At 38.8% G+C, this 19957-nt stretch overlaps 1 long non-coding RNA gene across 9 annotated transcripts in view; it reads left to right on the forward strand.

Annotated features, from left to right (window-relative positions):
* The first annotated feature begins 1816 nt into the window (after positions 1 to 1816).
* The window catches only part of LOC123645050, a 32055-nt gene continuing 13914 nt past the window's right edge, over positions 1817 to 19957 (forward strand). For 2 of the 9 annotated variants that reach the window (XR_006737385.1, XR_006737378.1), the window contains exon 1: positions 1854 to 2235. This is a non-coding gene — a long non-coding RNA (uncharacterized LOC123645050). The other 7 variants (XR_006737376.1, XR_006737384.1, XR_006737374.1 and 4 more) reach the window with 7 other exon arrangements.

Genomic DNA, 19957 nt, shown 5'->3' on the forward strand with positions numbered 1-19957 from the left:
ATTTGAGTTGGTCTTTATTATACAAAGAAAGTAGGAGAAAGGGTATTACAAGAAACTTCTTATGGACATATTTTAGAGTAGGACTATACTTGTTTTTCACATATAGGATTTATAAAGTTTTACATACTCAAATTTATCAGTCTTTGTGTGCGTGTGATTTTTTTCCCCATTGCTTTAGGGCTTTGGATATTCTTCTCCATGCTCAATCTTACAAACAGGTGCCTATATTTTCTTATAGCTTTTGAAAAAAATCTTGTGTTTTTACAGTTGTATTACTTAAGTGATTTGGACTTTGTAAAAAGAGTGTAGTGTAATGTAAGGATATATTTAATTTTTACAGAGACAAATTTTCCACTCCAGTTTGTTGACTGATCCATGCTTTCTCTATTTATATAACATTTCTCAATGCAGAATCTGGAGAAGTGGTATACTGGTCAGGTGTTATGAAACACAGAGAGTGTTCGTTGGGGCAAGGAAGAATTTGGAGGGCCATGCCTAGGGGTCCTTCCCTAGGTGGTCCCGGCTCTGAAACTAGTTGATGAAAAACCATACCTCATGCCCCATTACTCTCCCTTTCCCTTCCTTCCCCTCACCACCTTAGTCTCTTGCCCTCTCTTCACAATCTAGTAGATAAATTCATAAATTCAACCTAATCCGAATTAGGTTGCATGGAAATAACTCTTTTGGTCTTCTGGACTTCCCCCCAACCTCCAGCCCCTGGCCACCAGACCCACACACACATTCACTCAGCTGAAGGACAAAAGAGATAAATAGAACCATTGTAAAGGGAAAACAGAGCCAAGGGTTAAATGCTAGGCAAAACCATTTAGAAATTCATAGATAAGTTACCTAATTTACATTAGGTTGAATGAGAGATGGTATGTGGGTACAAAAATTGAAATGATGCCCACAAAGTATAAGAGGAGAAAAATGTGCAGTTATGCAGCCACTACTTTCCTACACATATATGATGCTGTCTTACTCGAGTGGTCTCTGTGAAATATTAATATATAGAACCATACAGTCCTCTATTTTATAAATTAAGTACCAGACTTAAAAAAAAAGAAAGGCGATTCACTTAAAGCTTTTCATTGTTGGAAGTCCAATGTTCAAACCAGTTATGGCTTGCTTTTCTTCTCACATTCTTTAACCTCTCTACTAAATTTTAATGGCATATATTTATCCTTAAAATCAAAATAAGTTAAAATTATTTTGTGATGGTCTTTGAGATAGACAAAAACTCTGGGATGTATGAGAACAAGGGCTGTGAATGGTTTGAAAGATCATGTTTGACTGATGTACATCATAGACCTATTCAAGTACCACCTGTTTCTAAGTTCTAACTTAATCTTAGAGACCAGCAATGAAAGCTAATTGATAAATTGGATTAGATTCCCAAAATTTCTAGAACAGTCTCTTTCTGATGATTCTCAGGTATAGTGGTCCCCCCTTAAGCTGTAGGGGTTCCAAGACCCCCTGTGGACGCCTGAAACCAGGATACTATCAAACCTTACTTATACTATGATTTTTTCCTACACATACATGTTTATGATAAAGTTTAATTCATAGATTAGGCACAATAAGAGATTTACAACAATAATAATAAAATGGAAGAGTTATAACAAAATACTATAACAAAAGTTATGTGACTGTGGTCTCTCTCAAAATATCTTACTGTACTGTACTCGCCTATTTTCAGACCTCACTTGACTGCTGGTAACTGGAACTAAGTATAGGTGCACGTGCCCACTGATGACGAGAGCAAGACGTCTTAGCCAAAATGTCTTCCTTCCAAACTCCTGGGAGAAAGGACAAGAGGGAAAATATGCGAGCATTATAAAAGTATGCCTATCGCTGATACTTTCTTAAACCACAGGTGTGCGGGGTCTCCTCCCGTTAGATGTCAGATGCAGACTGACTGACTGATAGACAACCTACTTGGAACGCAAATTTGCGGTGCTCTTGCCAAATTGGCAAGGGCTGGTCCTGTTCTTGTTGAGGTGCTGCTTGCCTGTGCACGGAACGGGAGTGCAGCACCTGTCTGCAATTCCTCCTGACGACGGATTAAAAAGATGCTAGAACCAGGTGGCCGGTTTTGTGGCTGCAGAACCAGCGGCGCTGGGACCGCGGAGCCGGCTGCCCCTCGGCGCGCGTGCGGACGGAGGGCGCGTGCGGCTGCGCGGGAACGCGCTGAAGCGGCTGCGGGCAGCGCGCAGGAGCCGGGACGGAGCGGAGGTAGGAGCGGCGCGCGGGGCTCTGGCGGGCACAGCCCGGCCGGGCGGCAGGGACGGGCGGCCCGCGGGGACGCCAACCTTTCCGGCGACGGCGCCGAACTTCCTGCCTGGCCGCGGCCACCGCTCGGAGGACACACAGACAGTGCGGACGCGCTGCCAACATGGCGCCCCCCGCGCCCGCCTGGCGCCGGCTCAGGCCCCAGAGGCGCCGGGCGGCGGGAACCGGCGGCTCCGGAGGGAGGGCCGGGCGTGGCGGCGGCGGAGCCGGAGTATAATGGTGGGGAAAGCTCGGCGGCGCGGGGCGGAGGCCCGGGAGGACGGCGCGGGGCCTGGTCGGGCCGGGAAGCTGCATAGTCGCGTGATCACGTCCGCCGGGCCCCAAGCCGCCCGCCCGGCCAGGCCTCCGGCCGTGCGCGGTGGGGCCGGCGGCAGCGCGGGCCCGGCGTGTGGACGGCGGAGAGGAGAGGACGCTTCGCAGTCTCCGGGCGCCGTGGGCGGTGGGAGCCGCGGCGCAGGGTTGGGCCGAGGCCAGGCGGGGGTCCGTGCCTGTCCCGGGGGCTGCGGGCGATCCCGGGGGTGAGGCCGCCGCTGCCTCAACGGGTCCTCGCAGGCCTCCGGGACTGTCCCGTGGGGTCCGCCGCCCTCCTCCCGCCGGAGCTCTGGGGAGAAGCTGCCGGGCCGCGCTGGGACGAGGGGGCTCCTTGGGGACGGCCGGGCCGCGAACTGTCCTTTGCTCTGTCCTCCCTCGCGGTTTTCTTCAGAGCCAGGCTGTGGAGGCGCTTTGCGGTGTGTGCACAGCACCTGGTGTTTTACACGGCGTCCTGTGCGGGGTTGTATGTGGTGTGTACTCAGAGTCATGCTGTGTGTGCACGGCATCCTTGTCCTTAAGCTGTGTATGCAGTACCGAGTGTCATATAGAGTATTACACAGTACCCAATGCCATGTACAGTGTGTTCATAGTACCTAGTGTTCTGTACTGTGTGTACACACTGTCCTTGTCACGCTGTGTATGCAAGCGCTACCGGTTGTCTCATACAGTGTATACGAAGTACTTGGTGTCATATACAACAGTGTATACATAGTTCCGCATGTCATACATGGTGTGTAGGGAGTATTCTCGTCACTTATGCTGTGCATACGGTACTCAGTGTCATAAATAGAGTATATACATAGTACTTGGTATCATGGGGTATGTACATAGTGCCAAGTGTCATATAACGTGTAGATGGTATCCCTGTCAGGCTGAGTACGCAGTATACAATGTATCGTATATAGCATATACATAGGACTGCTGTGTATGCAGTATCTTTGTCATGCTGGGTACACAGTACTCGGTGTCATATACATTATATACATAGCATCTGGCATCACATACAATGTGTACATAGTACTTGGTGTTATATACAGTGTGTACACAGTATCCTTGTCACTTTTGCTGTGTACCCAGTTCCCATTGTCATATACGGTGTGTATGCAGGACCCACTATCCTATACATTGTATATGTAATAAGTGTTGTCATATATGGTGTGTACAGTATCCTTGTCACTTCTGCTGTGTACCCTGTGTACATAACCAGTGTTATATACAGTGTATGTGCAGCATCTGGTGTTCTATGCTGTACACATACAGTACCAGTGTGCATGCAGTACCCAGTGTCATATACAGTGTGTATGCGGTACCTGATGCTCTATGCAGTGTGTACAAGGTACCCTGCTGTCATGTACAGTATGTATGCAATACTCAGTGTCATACAGTGTGTACCTAGTACAGTACCTGGTGTCACATATAGTGTGTCTGTAGTACCTGATGTCATATTTGGTGTGTATGTAGTATCCTTGTCACATAAGCTGTGTACCCAGCACCCACTGTCAGATGCAGTGTGTACACAGTCCCCAGTGTCCTATCCTGAGTATGTAGTACCCTATGTCATACAAAGTGTAAACATTGTCCCTGGTAATAAGGATGTTTGTGAGGTTGGAAGTGATGCCCAGGTGGCCCCCTCAAGGAGCGGGCATCCTACAGGCAGGCTGGGTTTTTAGGAAGGTCCTGGGTCCTTGCTCTGCCTCACTGTGGCATTCTGCACCCCACAGTCGCTGTGTCTCATGAGGCAAGACAATTCTTAAAAATAATCTAATTTGTTTGTCCACAGGCAGAAAATTAATGTTTACTTGTTTACTTTTAAACTGAGAAGCACGGTAGTATCAGCTTACTAATAATGGAACGTTTAAACTTTTCAGATTTTGGGGTCATTGGTTCTAATTAATGGTCTGAAGTTATCAGAGAGAGAATGTTGGTTGTACTTTAAAAGTTTAAAGGTTTGAGTGCTTTCTGGTAGGCAAGGTCATATTTGTAATTCTTCTGAATGTCTGATTTGTACATGCAGGAGATAAAATACGATTTTCTGTACAGGCATATTATTTTACTTGTCTTTGACTAATTGATGCAGATTACATTACAGTCATTATTTTTGGTTGACTCATCTTTATAAGATGAACAGGATACAGAATCAGATCAGAAGATATAGTTTGTAATTATGACAGAATCAAAATATTTTTCTTATTTAAGTATGAGATTAAGAGGATTTCTGTATTTTACAATGTCTTTGTTTTCTGTAGAAATTGCTGATGTGAAAACTGAATCTCCCTTTTACATTCTCTAAATTGGGCACCTTATTTTTGCAATTACCATTTGTGAGGTATTTAAATAAGCATACATGTCCTTCCAGCTTTACAAAGAAAAATCAATTAAAATGTTAAAATTTAGCTCTTTAGTTCATACTACACATTCCTAGGATGTGGTTATGTTGGTGCTTTGAATAGATATCATCTTGCATGCTTCAGTAAATGACATATGTTTGTTTGAACTCTTACCGTTTTGTAACCCCCCCTTTTTTCTTTTTAGGGTTGCTCAGATAATGTATAATATGGGCATTCATACCCTTTGGCATACCTTAATTGAGACACTAATTGGAGCGAACTAAGAATTTTAACATTTGTAATAGAAGTATGAAATGCTGCTCTAACTTGCTTACTTAAAGCCCTAATGCTCTGATGTCAGATTGTCTTTGTCTTCCTTGTCCTTCAATTGAATTCTACACAGAGACCATCATTACATTTAAGCAAAGAGGCTGTGTCTTAAAAAAAAAAAAATGGAGAAAATAGTCTTATCCTTGATAGTTAAAAACTTTTCACTGTTTGCAAACCTTAACTTGGATTTACTATTTAATTTTTTTTACAGGGTGATAGGGGTTTTTTTGTTCGTTTGGCTTTTTTTTTTTTTTTCCTTTGTCATTAGAGGTAGCATGGCAAAATGATGAAGAGCACAGACTTTGAGACACAACAGCTCAGGTTTGAATCTCTCCTCTGTCCTTTACTAGCACAGTGACCTTGGGCAAATCACTTTAACTTGCCATGCCTTGTCTCAGTTTCCTTATAGGAAAAACAAGGGGGATAGTAATTGCAGCAAACTCATAGGGTTATTGTGAAGATTAGATGAGGTACCATTTTTAAAGCACCTGAAACAGTGCCTGGCTCATAATGAGCACAGCAAAGATAGGTAAACACAAGTTGAGCTCCTTCTTACAATACATTAATTTCAAGTTGATTTAGGAAACACAGATCCTCAACCTGTAGTCTCAATAAAGGTATTTCTGTACTGTGTTCTGATATAGGCTGTCTTGTGTTCCCAGTGACAGTCTAACCTTAAGAATTCTTTCTAAATTTGTTTTTTCTTCATTCTACTAGGAGAAGGAATATGTGTAATGCATGCCCGTCACTATTTTTTAAAAGCTGCCAGTATAAAAGTTGCCTATTAGAAATGGTAGTTTTAGTATTTGGAGCTCAAGTACCATGTACCTTAGGTTTTGAAACCTCATGTGCCCAAAGCATGGATTTAAATGAAATTCATAAATAACCTAAAACCTCATTCATCATTGATTTTGACTGTTGTTTCCTATGATAGAAGTTAGACAGTTTCTGTGTTTAGTTTGCTTTGTTTCTGCTTTGCTTTTCCTAGTGTGCTCTTATTATTTTTTTATAAGTCATATTAAGAATAGAAGGAAGAAGAAAATGGACTGTCACATACATAGAAGGTACTCAAGGTGGTTTATGAGTCAAATCTAATTCAGGAAAATAGTAATTAAACTAGTGTGGAAAGGGATGAGATCTGAAATTATGGTATGATATATTCACATACGATATGCCTTGTCTTATTAATTTGTATTTAACTCTCATGACATACATCTGAATCTCTGCTTTTGCACAGTAGTTATCTCAGAATGTTGGAAAATAAGCATTCCTTACACTCCTGAGGGCTTGTTTACCTGAAGCAATTTTAATGTTTTTTATCATGACTCAATCTTTGACGAATAATACAAATATCTGAAATACGCATTGTGAGAGTTCTTATTTTAACCATTAGTTTTAAATTAATATTTCCCCCCACATCTGTCACCCTGTCTGTAATTGTTTCAGGTTGTATGTTTTATATTTGTTTGAAACAGACTTTTTGAATAAAGAAAATCTTTGTCACCTCTTCATTTGATCGTCCTTAATCCCTTACCAACATTTTTACTAGGAATTTTCACAAGAAGTAAAAAGTAACTGATTTGAGTTCAGTGTCTACCTGTATCTGTCATGTAATAACTTTGAGTTAGTTACTTGCAGTACCACTGTCACATTTCAAAACAAGTATGAATCTGCTTTGGTGCAGAGACTTTGTGCAGAGGTTGCACTGCAGGTTATCAGTGTTTTGCCCCCCAGTAGTCTTGGTTTTTGAAATGTTTTGGTGTCTACAATTTTATAACACAGATGAGTTATAATGATATATATTAATATCATGTATTGTCCATCTACTGTATGTCAGCCACTGTGCAATTATTTACATACATTATCTCACTTAAAACCCTTATGTATTATCATCTTAAAAGCATAGCAGTCCTCCTTTAAGTTATGGAAGGTTCACCTTGTAGCACACCCCTCATCCCCTCCCATTGCAGGACAAACAGAAAAACACACAAGCAGAAGAGAAGTGGGTGAATCAGATGTTTTGAGAGAGAATGTGATCCATGTCACATGAAAGTTTGAGAATCCCTGGAATAAGAGGTAAATGATAGAAATGAAGATAATGGGAGGGACATAAGACTCTAAATCTAAATACTCAATAAAATAGTCTTTTTGAGTAATCACGGCTTAACTTTAATTTTTAAAACATACAGAAATGAATTATTGCTTTAAAGAAAGAGCTTATGTGTGTGTAGGTACCTGCTGTTATGTTTTTTCTGTAGGAAATTCATAAAAAGTTATTTAGTTTGTATTGTGAAAATGCTATATAAGCTTTAATATCAAAATTAGTTACAAATGGAAAGAAATAGTCTATAAAATAAAAATTATTTGGAATTTTTTTTAGTACTTGTATAATCCATTACATATTTTAGGAGGGAAATTTAGCAAATTAGATATTTAACTCAATTCAACAAATTATTTAGATATTTAGTTAATCTTTGTTTTTTGTATATTTTCTATTTCAGAGTAGTATTCTGATTTTTAACACAGGTTTCTTTTAGGGGAAATTTAGCATCTTGGAATGTATTTTCACAATTAAGGTGCAGGGTAAGATCTTTTAAATGTGTTTGATCAGATAGCAGTAGAAATACCCTTATGTGCAAACACTGAAGTAATTTATTCACACTATTAAGTCATTGGAAAGTTACGTTTGCACTGGGTATGTGGCAGATTGCACTTAAAGTTGGTAACATCAGCAATTGTCCAGAGTGTTTGCTCCATAAATGGCTAAAAGTTTGTCTTTATGTAAAATTAAAAAGAGAAATGATGAGGGTAATAGAATACTGTTGCATCAGAGTTTTAAAGGAGTCATATAGACTCTTATCTATGTGTTCTTCAGAGATGAGAGTGATATATTTCCAGATCACATTATCTTATACATTAGTTGGAAAATGTGTTGCTGAAAACTTGTACACAAAGTTTTATTTTTTAAACTGAATAATAAGTATAGTAGCTAAGCTAGTTTTATTTTAAATAAATGCTTTTATAGTTCAAGTTGCTTCATAATTAAATCTTTCATAAAATCACATTAAAAATTGCATTTTTGTACAAGTAGAATATATGCAATTTTAATGTCTTAACTTCATTTATTAATACATTGGTATTTATTGGAACTCTGCTATGTGCCATACACTTGCTAGGTGCTGAGGTGAACAAGATAAGAGAGTTCTTGCCATTGCAGAGTTTATAGTTCAGAGTAACACAATTACTGAAGGAAGCACAATAAAGTGTAACAAAAGAGAGTAAGTGCAGGGTACTGTGGAACAGAATCTGAAGTAAGATACATTGTATTTGAGTTAAGATTATTTGTGAGGTGTTACCACTGATGACTTAAAATTTATTCTAATTTGTAACTTTGAGATTTTACCGTATTAACCACCTGCGGGTTTTTTTTTTTTGTTTTTTTTTTTTTTTTTTTTGAGACAGAGTCTCACTCTGTTGCCCGGGCTAGAGTGAGTGCCCTGGCGTCAGCCTAGCTCACAGCAACCTCAAACTCCTGGGCTTAAGCGATCCTACTGCCTCAGCCTCCCGAGTAGCTGGGACTACAGGCATGCGCCACCATGCCCGGCTAAATTTTTATATATATATTTTTAGTTGGCCAGATAATTTCTTTCAATTTTTAGTAGAGACGGGGGTCTCACTCTTGCTCAGGCTGGTCTCGAACTCCTGACCTTGAGCGATCCACCCGCCTCGGCCTCCAAGAGGGCTAGGATTACAGGCGTGAGCCACTGTGCCCGGCCCACCTGCGGGTTTTTAAAAGCAACTTTCTTTCTTTCTTTCTTTCTTTTTTTTTTTTTTTTGAGACAGAGTGTCACTCTGTTGCCCTGGCTACAGTGTTCTGGCATCAGCCTGGCTCACAGCAACCTCAAACTCCTGGGCTCAAGCAAACCTACTGCTTTAGCCTCCCAAGGAGGTGGGGCTACAGGCATGTGCCACCATGCCCAGCTAATTTTTTCTATATATTTTTAGTTATCCAGATCATTTCTTTCTATTTTTAGTAGATCCGGGGTCTCGCTCTTGCTCAGGGTGGTCTCGAACTCCTGACCTCTAGCAGTCCATCTATCTCAGCCTCCCAGAGTGCTAGGATTACAGGCATGAGCCACCACTCCAAGCCTAAAAGCAACTTTCTTATGTTAATTTTTTACAGTACTCTGTTAAAAAGTAGACCTGTATTAAATATCAAACATATGTTCTCCAGATATTATCTGAGCATTTAAGTGAAACATAGACCCATTTAAAAGTTTTAGTGCTTTTTTTTCCAGTTTGGTCAGCTTGTATGTTAAATAAATTTAAAATATAATTCAAAGAATGTAGGATCTTCTTTCTTAGTTTAAGCATTTATCATATGGACATAAAAGCAAGATATACAAATATTTTTCAATGGATTTCTGTTGAGAGTTTGTCACATTCTCATAAGTGGAATTAAAAATACTATTTAAAAAAATTCAGTTAGATACGATGGTTTATAGCAAGAGAATCTGACTTATATACATTTTAATTTGACCATGCACATTAGATCACTTTGCAAGTCCACTTTGCAAGCAGTTTCTAGCAAGCTAAGTTTTATCACAAACAGTGCCTGTGGCACTACGGTCTTTTTTTAAAGATGTCCATCATTGAGCATCTTCCATACTAGGCAATGTATATTTTCCATTTAGTCTTCACAACAGCATCATGAAGGGAATGTTGTTACAACGATTTTACAATAAGGGAAGAGACACAGTTAAATTGCTGGCACCCAAGTTCACACAGAGATAATCAAATTGGTTTCAATCCATGTGTATGATGACTACCAAACCTGTAGTATGTTATGCTACTCTGTCTCCCTAAAACCCATCAACCTCTTGGGTCTTTGTACTGATATGCCTTCATCTTCCCAATGTATCTTTATAAGTCTGCAAAAGTATGTAATATTAACAAAATGTAAAAACTATGCTCATTCTACCTACAGAAGCAGAAGGTGGAAAGGCAGGGATATTAGGAAACTCCTGATAATCAAAACATTCCTCACATAAAATTCTGGTTAATTCCAGTTTCACTGGTGATGATAGCTGGCAATCTAAGAACAAGTGTGGGTAATTGGCTCATTTTCTTGCTGTCACTATGGTAGCTCATGTTATAAAGATAACTTGAGGCAGGAGCAGTGGAGGTGGGGAGACCTATGATCTTTATTTTAATACTTATGTAATGGAGAAAAATGTTTGAAAACACTTGGAATTAACTCCAACATTAAAGCATTCTTGTCTTCAAAGGGGAAGTCATTGTCTTGAGGAATCTTTTAACATGCCTTCTACTGGATAAGTTCAATTTAGATTGAAATAGCTAATTTCTTGAAAGCTGCGGTAAATGCTAAGGCTTCAGAATTCCATTAGGTGTGCACTGTCATCTAAAATAAAATACCCTTTCATGAGAAGCATGTGGTGAAGAGAGTAACAGACCAAGTGAGTTATAGCATCCACAGATCCAGAGCATCCTGACAGCCATCAATAGCAATGTTCCAGTGGGTTATTAAATGATTTTCTCATATTTGATAGCTATGGAAAGATTTTTAAAAAGAAATTTTTTAACAAAGGCTAAGTATAGAGAAGCTCTCTGAACTTGAAAGCTATTATGAATTTTTTACTTTTCTCTTTTTGTAGATTCTTGATTTACTTGCTTATTGTTTGTTTTTTGTATCTCAAAAGTGCATCTGAAAAATGCTGTTTGAGAGAGCAAGTCCTTAATTTTCAAATGAATTTTGACATGGGGCACTTCCCCAATTAATATAAAATATGCCCGTTTTAACTTTCCAGTCAAAAAATAAGAATAATTTATTTGGGGTTTCCATTGATGGCAAATTTAATAGGTTTTGGGAGGAGGTGTATTTACCATTAGAGATGTTGTCTTTTTAAATTATAGACAATATAAAGTCTAAAGTAATTTTTTTCTACTGTACTTATAATTTATCATTTCTCTTATATGTTTGGAAATACCAAGTTTAATATCACTTAATATCAACATACCTGAAATGTTTCTTTTGAAATACCTACTTATTTACCACTCTTCACATATATGTTCTACACAATCTTAAGAAGCCTCTTACTTGTGATTAATATTCATGTTGGTTTGTTTCAGGCAAGAAACTGCCATTTCAATCATTTGAAAGTTAAATTTTATTTTTTTTAAGGACTATTCAAATAAAATTAGTTTTAGTCCTAGTTACTTTGTTTTTTTTTTTGTTTTTTTTTTTTTTTTTTTGAGACAGAGTCTCACTTTGTTGCCCAGGCTAGAGTGAGTGCCCTGGCGTCAGCCTAGCTCACAGCAACCTCAAACTCCTGGGCTTAAGCGATCCTACTGCCTCAGCCTCCTGAGTAGCTGGGGCTACAGGCATGTGCCACCATGCCAGGCTAATTTTTTTTCTATATATATTTTTAGTTGTCCAGATAATTTTTATTTCTATTTTTAGTAGAGACGAGGTCTCACTCAGGCTGGTCTCGAACTCCTGACCTTGAACAATCCACCCTCCTCGGCCTCCCAGAGGCCTAGGATTACAGGTGTGAGCCACCACGCCCGGCCAGTCCCAGTTACTTTCAAGTGACTTAAAAGCCAAATGACCAGCACTCTAACATAAAGTTAGACTTTCTCTTGGTTCATCTGCATTTTCAGACAAATGCTGATTAAAAATGTACTATTGTAAGCCTTAGTTACAGTAGTATTTGTACCGTATTGTTTTAAATGAATTCTTTGGGATTTTAGGTGACAGTGCTACACAAGTCACATTAGGAAGAAACAATATTTAGCATGCTGGTTCTCAATCATGAGTAAGCATCTAAATTGCTTTTTAAATTCTGTTTTATAAAAACATTAAACCAGAATCTCTGGGGATGGATCTAAGCTCTAAGTTTTAAAAGTTACACTTTTTTAAATGTTTACATTTCAAATTTTTTATTTTTCTAAGTGGTATTCATGCTTTCTTTTTAAATATTTCTTTTTGGAATATATTATAGAAAATGGTGTACCCTGGGACCTTTAGCTCTAAATCTCAGAAATTCTCTTTCAAGAATCAGATCAATTAAGTTTCCTAGGGAAAAAAAGACGATAATCAAAACAACCTGGGGGGAAAAAACACAACCTGAAAAATAAGTGCATCCTGGAAGAAAGCCTTAAGTCTTTTCAGGTTCCTCGGAAATGCTACTGTGTTGCTAGGTAAGATGGATAGCAAAAGTATCATTGACTGATGTTCCCTGATGGGCTCAGATATAGCTATAATCACAGGTAAATACGTACCATATCTTGAGGTAGGTAATATTCAGGAGATAGGCTGACATCCAGTTTGAATGTCTGGGCATTCCAGTAATTGGACTGAAAAGCAGCAGTGTGGTGTTCCTGCCCCTTCTGCCCTCAGTGCTCTGGATTCCTCATAATCCTGTACGAAAATCAGAAAAGCTTGAAAGCCTTTCCCTAGGGCAGTCAGACCAGCCGTCTTGGGGTCACATCTGCAGTCCATGATGAGACAACCTCAGAAAGTTTTCCAGGCTCTGCCCTGCTCTCTGGCTAGCCCCCTCTTTTCCCTGGCGTTTGTCTGGGTTTCAGATGATTCTTCCTGTCCCTTCAGATTGGGGGTGGCATTTCCACCTACAGGTGGTTCAGTGGGTATGGCCATACAGAGGAGGAGACTCAAAGTCTTTCAGCTGAGCTCTAGAAGATTACTTACTTCCTTTGCCCTGGGAAGAAGTCCTTGAGCTGCAAGACTTACTGTGGCTTCAGCCACTACTGGACAATATCTGTGTTCACTCCTCACTAACTATTTCTCATACAAGCATTTTGAGGCTTCATAGTGATCCTAGGACCTAGACAGTTGTGATAATTTCCACAGGTTTCTTTAATTCCTCTTTAATATAGGTTCATAATTCTCCACCAGTTTCACAAAGTCAAGGTGCATGGCAGATGGGTTTTAAAGGAGGAGGGACATCTGGGAAGTGACAGGGAAGCCTCCCTGGGCTGGCACTGTTGACAGGGTGTTCAGCAGAGTCTGGTCCATGTTCTTTATTTGCTTCTCCCACTGCATGACATGGCCCTTCCCCAGGTGGCTGGATTCCCAGTGGTGTTAGTGTTCTGTCTTCTCAGTTTTTATAAAATTTGATCTTGAACAGAGTAGAAAATGTTAGGTGGCTATACTATTGTGAGTCAGTATTCTTAAGTAGGTACCATTTCATAGAATTATCCTAAATATTGTAAATAATAGGAAAGCAAAAGAATCTGAAGTATTAATCATAGAAAATAATTGGCTTTGAAAAATCTGAATTCTCTGAAAAAAGGCTAAACTGAAAATTGGCCACTTCAGTCTCTGGTCTCTGTCTCTGCAACTCAGTCCTCAGACTCCTTTTGGATTCTCTGTGCCTGCACTGTGGCCTGAGAACTGCTTCAAGGCAGTAAACTGGTTATTATTTTAAAAATATAGTTTACATTTGGAAGAGCAACACACTAGTAAAGTATAACTAAATATATTCAGTTACCTTACATTTTAAATATTTGTACTCTACATTCTGGGTATGTTTTAGTGTATATGGGGATGGATTTTATACTTTATCAAGCCTTACCCTTTAACTAGACATTATATCACTTAGGAGAATGGCACTTTATTGTGAGAAAGGACAAAAGCTGAAACAGTCTAATGACGTGCATTGTTTTCACTCTTTCACTTCCTTTTTTATGGAACCCTGCTCCTTAGGTGATGTAATGGTCACTAGTTACCTTGCCCATCCTATCTTCAAAGATAGTGAAGGGGAAATTTGAGAAATGTCATTGTGAGTGAAGGAAATAGTTTGCCAGAATTCACCCAAAGTTAGCCTGAAAGTGTTACATGACTGGCCCAGCACCATCCTGGCAGGTTTGAGTGATTAGCCATGCCTCAGGCTGTGGCCTGGGTCTTGGCAATTTCAGGAAAATAATTTAGATTTAAAATACATGGCACATGTTAATGAACTATTGTAGCACAAAAGGCTTATATAATTCTCTCTACTTTTGTGCTTGAAAAATGTCCATAACAGATACTTTTAAAAGTTAATGGTAACAGTAACAATGATGAAAACTTTCCTAGAGGGTGGGGGAAAGTCGCAAAGGAAGGGGAGACACATGGAAAAATCAGGAATCATTGAAAATTCTTTGTAAATTGATAATTTTAAATAGAAGCTACAAAAATAATCCTCTGCTCACTCCCCACTTGAACAAAGTGACATGTAAATTGGCTCCAGTGACTTTTTTCTTTAAATATACAGTTCAGTGGTTTCTAGTATATTTACAAGGTTTTGCAGCTGTTACTAGTATCTGATTTTAGAACATTTTCACTGCCCCCAAAAGAAACCCCAGATGCAATATCAGTCGTCTCCCATTCTCTTCTCACCCCAGCCCCTGGCACTCACTATTCTACTATTTGTCTCTGGATTTGTCTATTCTGGACATTTTATATGTGTGAAATCATATAATATATGGCCTTTTGTGTCTGGTTTCTTTTACTTAGAACGTTTTCAAGGTTCATCCATGTTGTAGCATGTATCACTATTTCATTCCTTTTTATGGCCGAATAATGTTTCATTGTGTCAATAATATTCCATCTGATGTAACACATTTTGTTTATCCATTCATCAGTTGATGGACATTTGAGTTTTTCCCACTTTTTGGCTATTATGAATAATAATGCTATGAATATACATGTACCTGTTTCTGTGTGGACATATATTTTCAGTTCTTTTGGGCATATATATAGAAGTGGAATTGCTGTGGTCACGTGTCAACTCTGTTTTCTTTTTGAGGAACTGCTGAACTGCTTTTGAAAGCAGCTGTACCATTTTACATTCCTACCAGCAATGTATGAGAATACCAGTTTCTCCTCATCTTTGTCAGCACTTGTTATTGTCCGGATTTCCTGACTATAGCTACCCTGGTGGTTGGGAATGGCATCTCATTGTGATTTTCATTTGCATTTCTCTAATGACTAATGATGTTGAGCATCCTTGTGCTTATTGGCTGTTTGTTGATCTTCTTTGAATAAATGTCTGTTCACATCGTTTGTCCATGTTTTAGTTGGGTTGTCTTTATATTGAATTGTAAAAACCTTTTATGTGTTTTGAGTAGAAGTCTTTTATCAGATGTAGGATTTGCAGGTCTTTTTGACCATTCTTTGGCTGTCACTTTCTTGATGGTGTCCTTTGAAGCACAAAAGTTTTTAATATTGACGTAGCCCATTTTATCCATTAAATTTTTTCTTTGGTTGCCTTTTGACATGATATGATCTCTTTTTTCTAGTTTGTTTGCATTCCACTGTGTAGATGCCTTGCACTGTATTCCACCAGTTCCTTGTGGATTTACTATTACAAATACTGCCATAAGACATGAATGTGTATGTATATCATTTTGTGATTTTGCCAGTGGGATTGCTGGGTCAAAGAGAAAATGCATATGTAATTTTGGTGGTTATTGCCACATTCCCCTCCATAAACATTGGGACATTTTCTGTTCCCACCACTGCTATATGAGAATCCCTGTTTATAGTTTTGCTAGTCTGATAGGTATTAAATAGAAATGCTATATTAGATGTAGTTTAGAAATTGGTCTTCTCTAAGAGAAATTGTCTTTCCATAACTTGACCTTTTGTGTTGTGTTTTCTGTTTGTATCTTTTGCTCATTTTTTTCATTGGGTTTTTGGGGCTTTTTCTGAAATTTTAGAAGTTTCTTTCTTTCTTTTTTTTTTTTTTTAACATACCAAGGATACTAACCCTTAATTCATAATTTAACTTGCAAAAATTTCTTTTACTTTTACCTATCCCATTTGTCATGCATATTTTTGCGTTGTTTATGGTGTATTTTGGACATGTAAAAGGTTTTAATTTTGCTTGTTTGTTTTTAGGTTTTGTGGGTTTTCTTTGTGTTTTTGTGTGTATGTGGTGGTAGTCCCATTTTTCAGCCTTTCGCTTGCTTTGTTTCTGGATTTTGAGTCATAGGAAAGGGTGAAGCAGGAGGATCTCTTGAGGTCAGGAGTTTAAGACCAGCCTCAGCCACATAGCAAGACCCTGTCTCTATAAAAAATAGAAAAATTATCTGGGTGGGGTGGCATGTGCCTGTAGTCTAAGCTACTTAACAGGCTAAGGCAGAAGGATGGCTTGAGCCCAGGAGTTTGAGGTTGCAGTGAGCTATGATGATGTCGCTACACTCTAGCTCAGGAAAGAGTGCAAGACCCTGTCTCCAAAAAAAAAAAAAAAACTGAGTCTGTCTTCTCAAGCCCTGCTACTGCTTTATCAATTAAATTTATTAAATCCTTTGTTGTCATTTAAATGATGTTCACTGTGTCTTCACCAGGAGTAGATTCTATTTCAAGAAACCACTTTCTTTGCTCATTCATAAGAAGCAACTTCTCATGTGTTAAAGTTTTATCCTGTGATTGTGGCAATTGAGTCACATCTTCATCTTCCACTTCTGTTTTTTTTTTTAATTTAAAAGGCATTCTCCATGATTTTCTAGCTTCCAGGTTGCTACTGAGAAATCTGATACCAGTTTGTTTTATGACCTCTCCTGTCACCCACCCTGCGGAGCCTTTTACCTCCTCTTCGTACCACCAGTGTTTGACTTTCCAGGTGGATGTGCTTTGCGCTTCCTTCCATTCATATGCTGGGCATTTCATGGTCTTTGTCCATTTGCAGATGCCTATTTTTCATTGGTAGGTACTTTTCTTGAATAATTTTTCCCGTTTTCATTCTGTAACTCTTGTTATTCAGATATTGTATCGCAAAGTTTTTTTCTCTTATCTCCTATTTGTGTATTTCTTGTCTTTTGTTTCTACTTTGTGTAAGATTGCCTCAATTTTATTTTCTAACCCTTTTACTGAATTTGTTTATCATATTTAAAGTTTTTTGAATATTTCTATTTAGCGTATCCTATTTATGGTTTATACGTGCAATTCCATTTCTTACTTTTCCATGATATCAATTATATGTATTCTGTTTGCTCCATGTGGCCTCTTTCTCTCTTTTGTGGAGAAGCTGGTCTCAAATGTCTGGTGATTCCTGGCTGTCTGTTTGTATTTATGAGTGAGACATTGGGAAGCTAGTTGGACATTCTTTGTGTGGGTTTTACTGTTGGGATGTCAGGTGGTCAGATGGCTTTTTCTTTAGGTTCCTTCAAATGTCAGTGTCTGAAAATTCTTTCTCTGGGATCATTTAATTTCTCCAGAAAGGTGCTGTTTGGTCTCTTGTCTGCGCCTGAGATCAGGCAACTGGAATTTGGTGGTAGAAAGGGACTTTACCTGTTCATGATTCATTAGGTAGCTTTTCCCTTAAAAGCCCCCCGATGCCCATCCCACCCACTCCAGCTTAAAATCCCCACCTTGCTCACCTATCAAAATGGTATTAAGCCCAAGCTGCCCACAGTCTGCCTTCAATCCTGCATGGCCTGATCTGAGTACAGTTCTCCACCTCCTTCATACTGATTCTCCTTATTCGCCACACTCCCGCCACTGTCCTTTCTCAGTTATGTCTTTGCATGTGTTTTCCCCTTGGCTCTTTTTCATCATTTAAGTTTTACTTCATTTATGATCTCCCTAACTTTCTATGATAGGCAGGATTGGTTAGGTTGTGCTCCAAAACAAGCAACCTCAAACCTCAGTGGTTCAAAAAATGGGTCATGCTCATTCTACCCATCCATCATGGGTTAGTGGGAGCTCTGCCTCGAATGGTCCTCATTCTGGTAGGAGGCTGACAGCAGCCACCATTGGGGCATTGCCATTGCCCGTGGTATATAGAAAAAGCGTAGCAAATCAGAGTAAGATTCATGAATCTTCAAATGCCAAGTGTCATAAATCACTTTTTTAGGGTTGTGGGGAAGTGTGACAACCCAAATAGGTGGCCAGGCAAAGATCTCAATCAGTGGAGGGTTACGAAGCCAAAGTTCAAGGACAAACCACAGAAGCACCTGTGCTATCTGAAGAGGGATTTGGAAACTCAGTATTTAAAGAGTGAGGGCATATAGAAAGAAAAAAGGGGAGAGGGTGGGCCATGATGCAAATGGTGACATTCTTGTGTTAGTGCCAGGAAATCTTCATTTTACACAAGATTAGGTAAATGTTTGAAGAGAAAAGGGAGTAAAGGAAGAATCAGTTATGCAGATGTCCCTGGGTAGCTGGAAGAAAGAATGATCTTGTCTCTGTTCTGCACTTGGGAAGATAAACTTGTAATCCACATTATTAGTGTGGAATCAAAGTGGACTTTAGTTTTAGGAGCTAGAGTTAGCCTGCAGACCTGGAAGTTACAATTTGCATGTCCTCATTGATGGGCGGCCAGCAAACAGTGTCCTTATGGATGATCTGTGGGAACTGTCCATGTAGATGCCTGAAGCCCTTTACCTTTCTGTGGCAATCTGGCCAGCAGTGTTAGTAACAGCTATTCATTTGCAAGAGGGTGTTGCATGACTCAGCATCTGGGCTTGACCTTCCCTTTTGGCATAAGGAGTTGGAGGGTCCTGAGGTTTTGATTTTCCTTTACAAGTGCAATACTGCTGTTGCTTAGGACAACTAGAAGTATTTAGTGAACAACACTGATGACCACCACAGCAACCTTGACCACCCAATCTAAAGTGGCACTCCCCATTGCCTGCTGTTTTTTTCCTTTTCTTTTCTTTTTTTCACAGGACTTGTCACTATCTGAAATCATCTTTTTGTTTTCACATTTATTGTCTGTTCCCCCAATAGCCTCAAATATTAACACTAAGCCATATAAGTATAGGAACCTTTCTGAATCATTCACCACTATATCCTGAGTACCTAGAGCAGTGCTTAGCAAATAGTAGGTGCTCAAAAACATTGGATGAATGATTCTAGGTTAATTTTTGAAATAAGCAAAATTTTACACTTCCCACTAACGGGAATACGCACTTTAATAGAACTGGGCCCTTTTCCTATTTTCTTTAATGTCCATTAAACAAAATTAGGTGTGCTTTTGTTATGAATTGCTATAGACAACTCAGTAATTTTCTTTGATAGTAATAGTTATTTTTTAAGTATTCAAAAACATTTTAGGAAAAGTCTTTAGAAATGACCATCATTAATCAATACAAACCAGAAAGTTATCGCAAAAATACAATGTATTATGCTTATAATTCCATAAACTTCCAATTGCAGTATTGATTTAGATCACTGGTAAAAAACTTTGCTGGCCCAACAACGTGGAGTGCAAAATGATGCAAAATTAGTAGTGTTGTCTAACAGCAAATATTTTCAGCTCTTAGCTATATTTTTATGAGAATACTTGTTTATCTTTGCTGAATAGGGAGATATTTATGTTATATTTAATCGTAATTTTACATGACAAGATGTAAAAAAAAAAACACCTTTTAACTTCCTTCTAGTTCTTTCTGTCCCTGCAGAAATGAATAGTCACTAATAATTATTACTCCCTTTTGCTTGTAAATGACATTCTTCCTTATGAAAGAGTTTTTCCTTCCTGTGAATAAAGAATTTTTTACATTTTGAAATTTTAGCTTTATATACTTATAGGCTGCTTTCTATTAGAAGTGTAAAATATTGGAGTTTTTAATGGAGGAAGTTTGTAACTTAATATTTGTTAGGTTTGGACACATAACCCACTTTGGATAAAACCAAAATAATTTATAGCAAGTAGAGAAACTAACAGCCT

This window comes from Lemur catta, chromosome 9 (genome assembly GCF_020740605.2).
Source record: "Lemur catta isolate mLemCat1 chromosome 9, mLemCat1.pri, whole genome shotgun sequence".
Lineage (NCBI taxonomy): Eukaryota > Metazoa > Chordata > Mammalia > Primates > Lemuridae > Lemur > Lemur catta.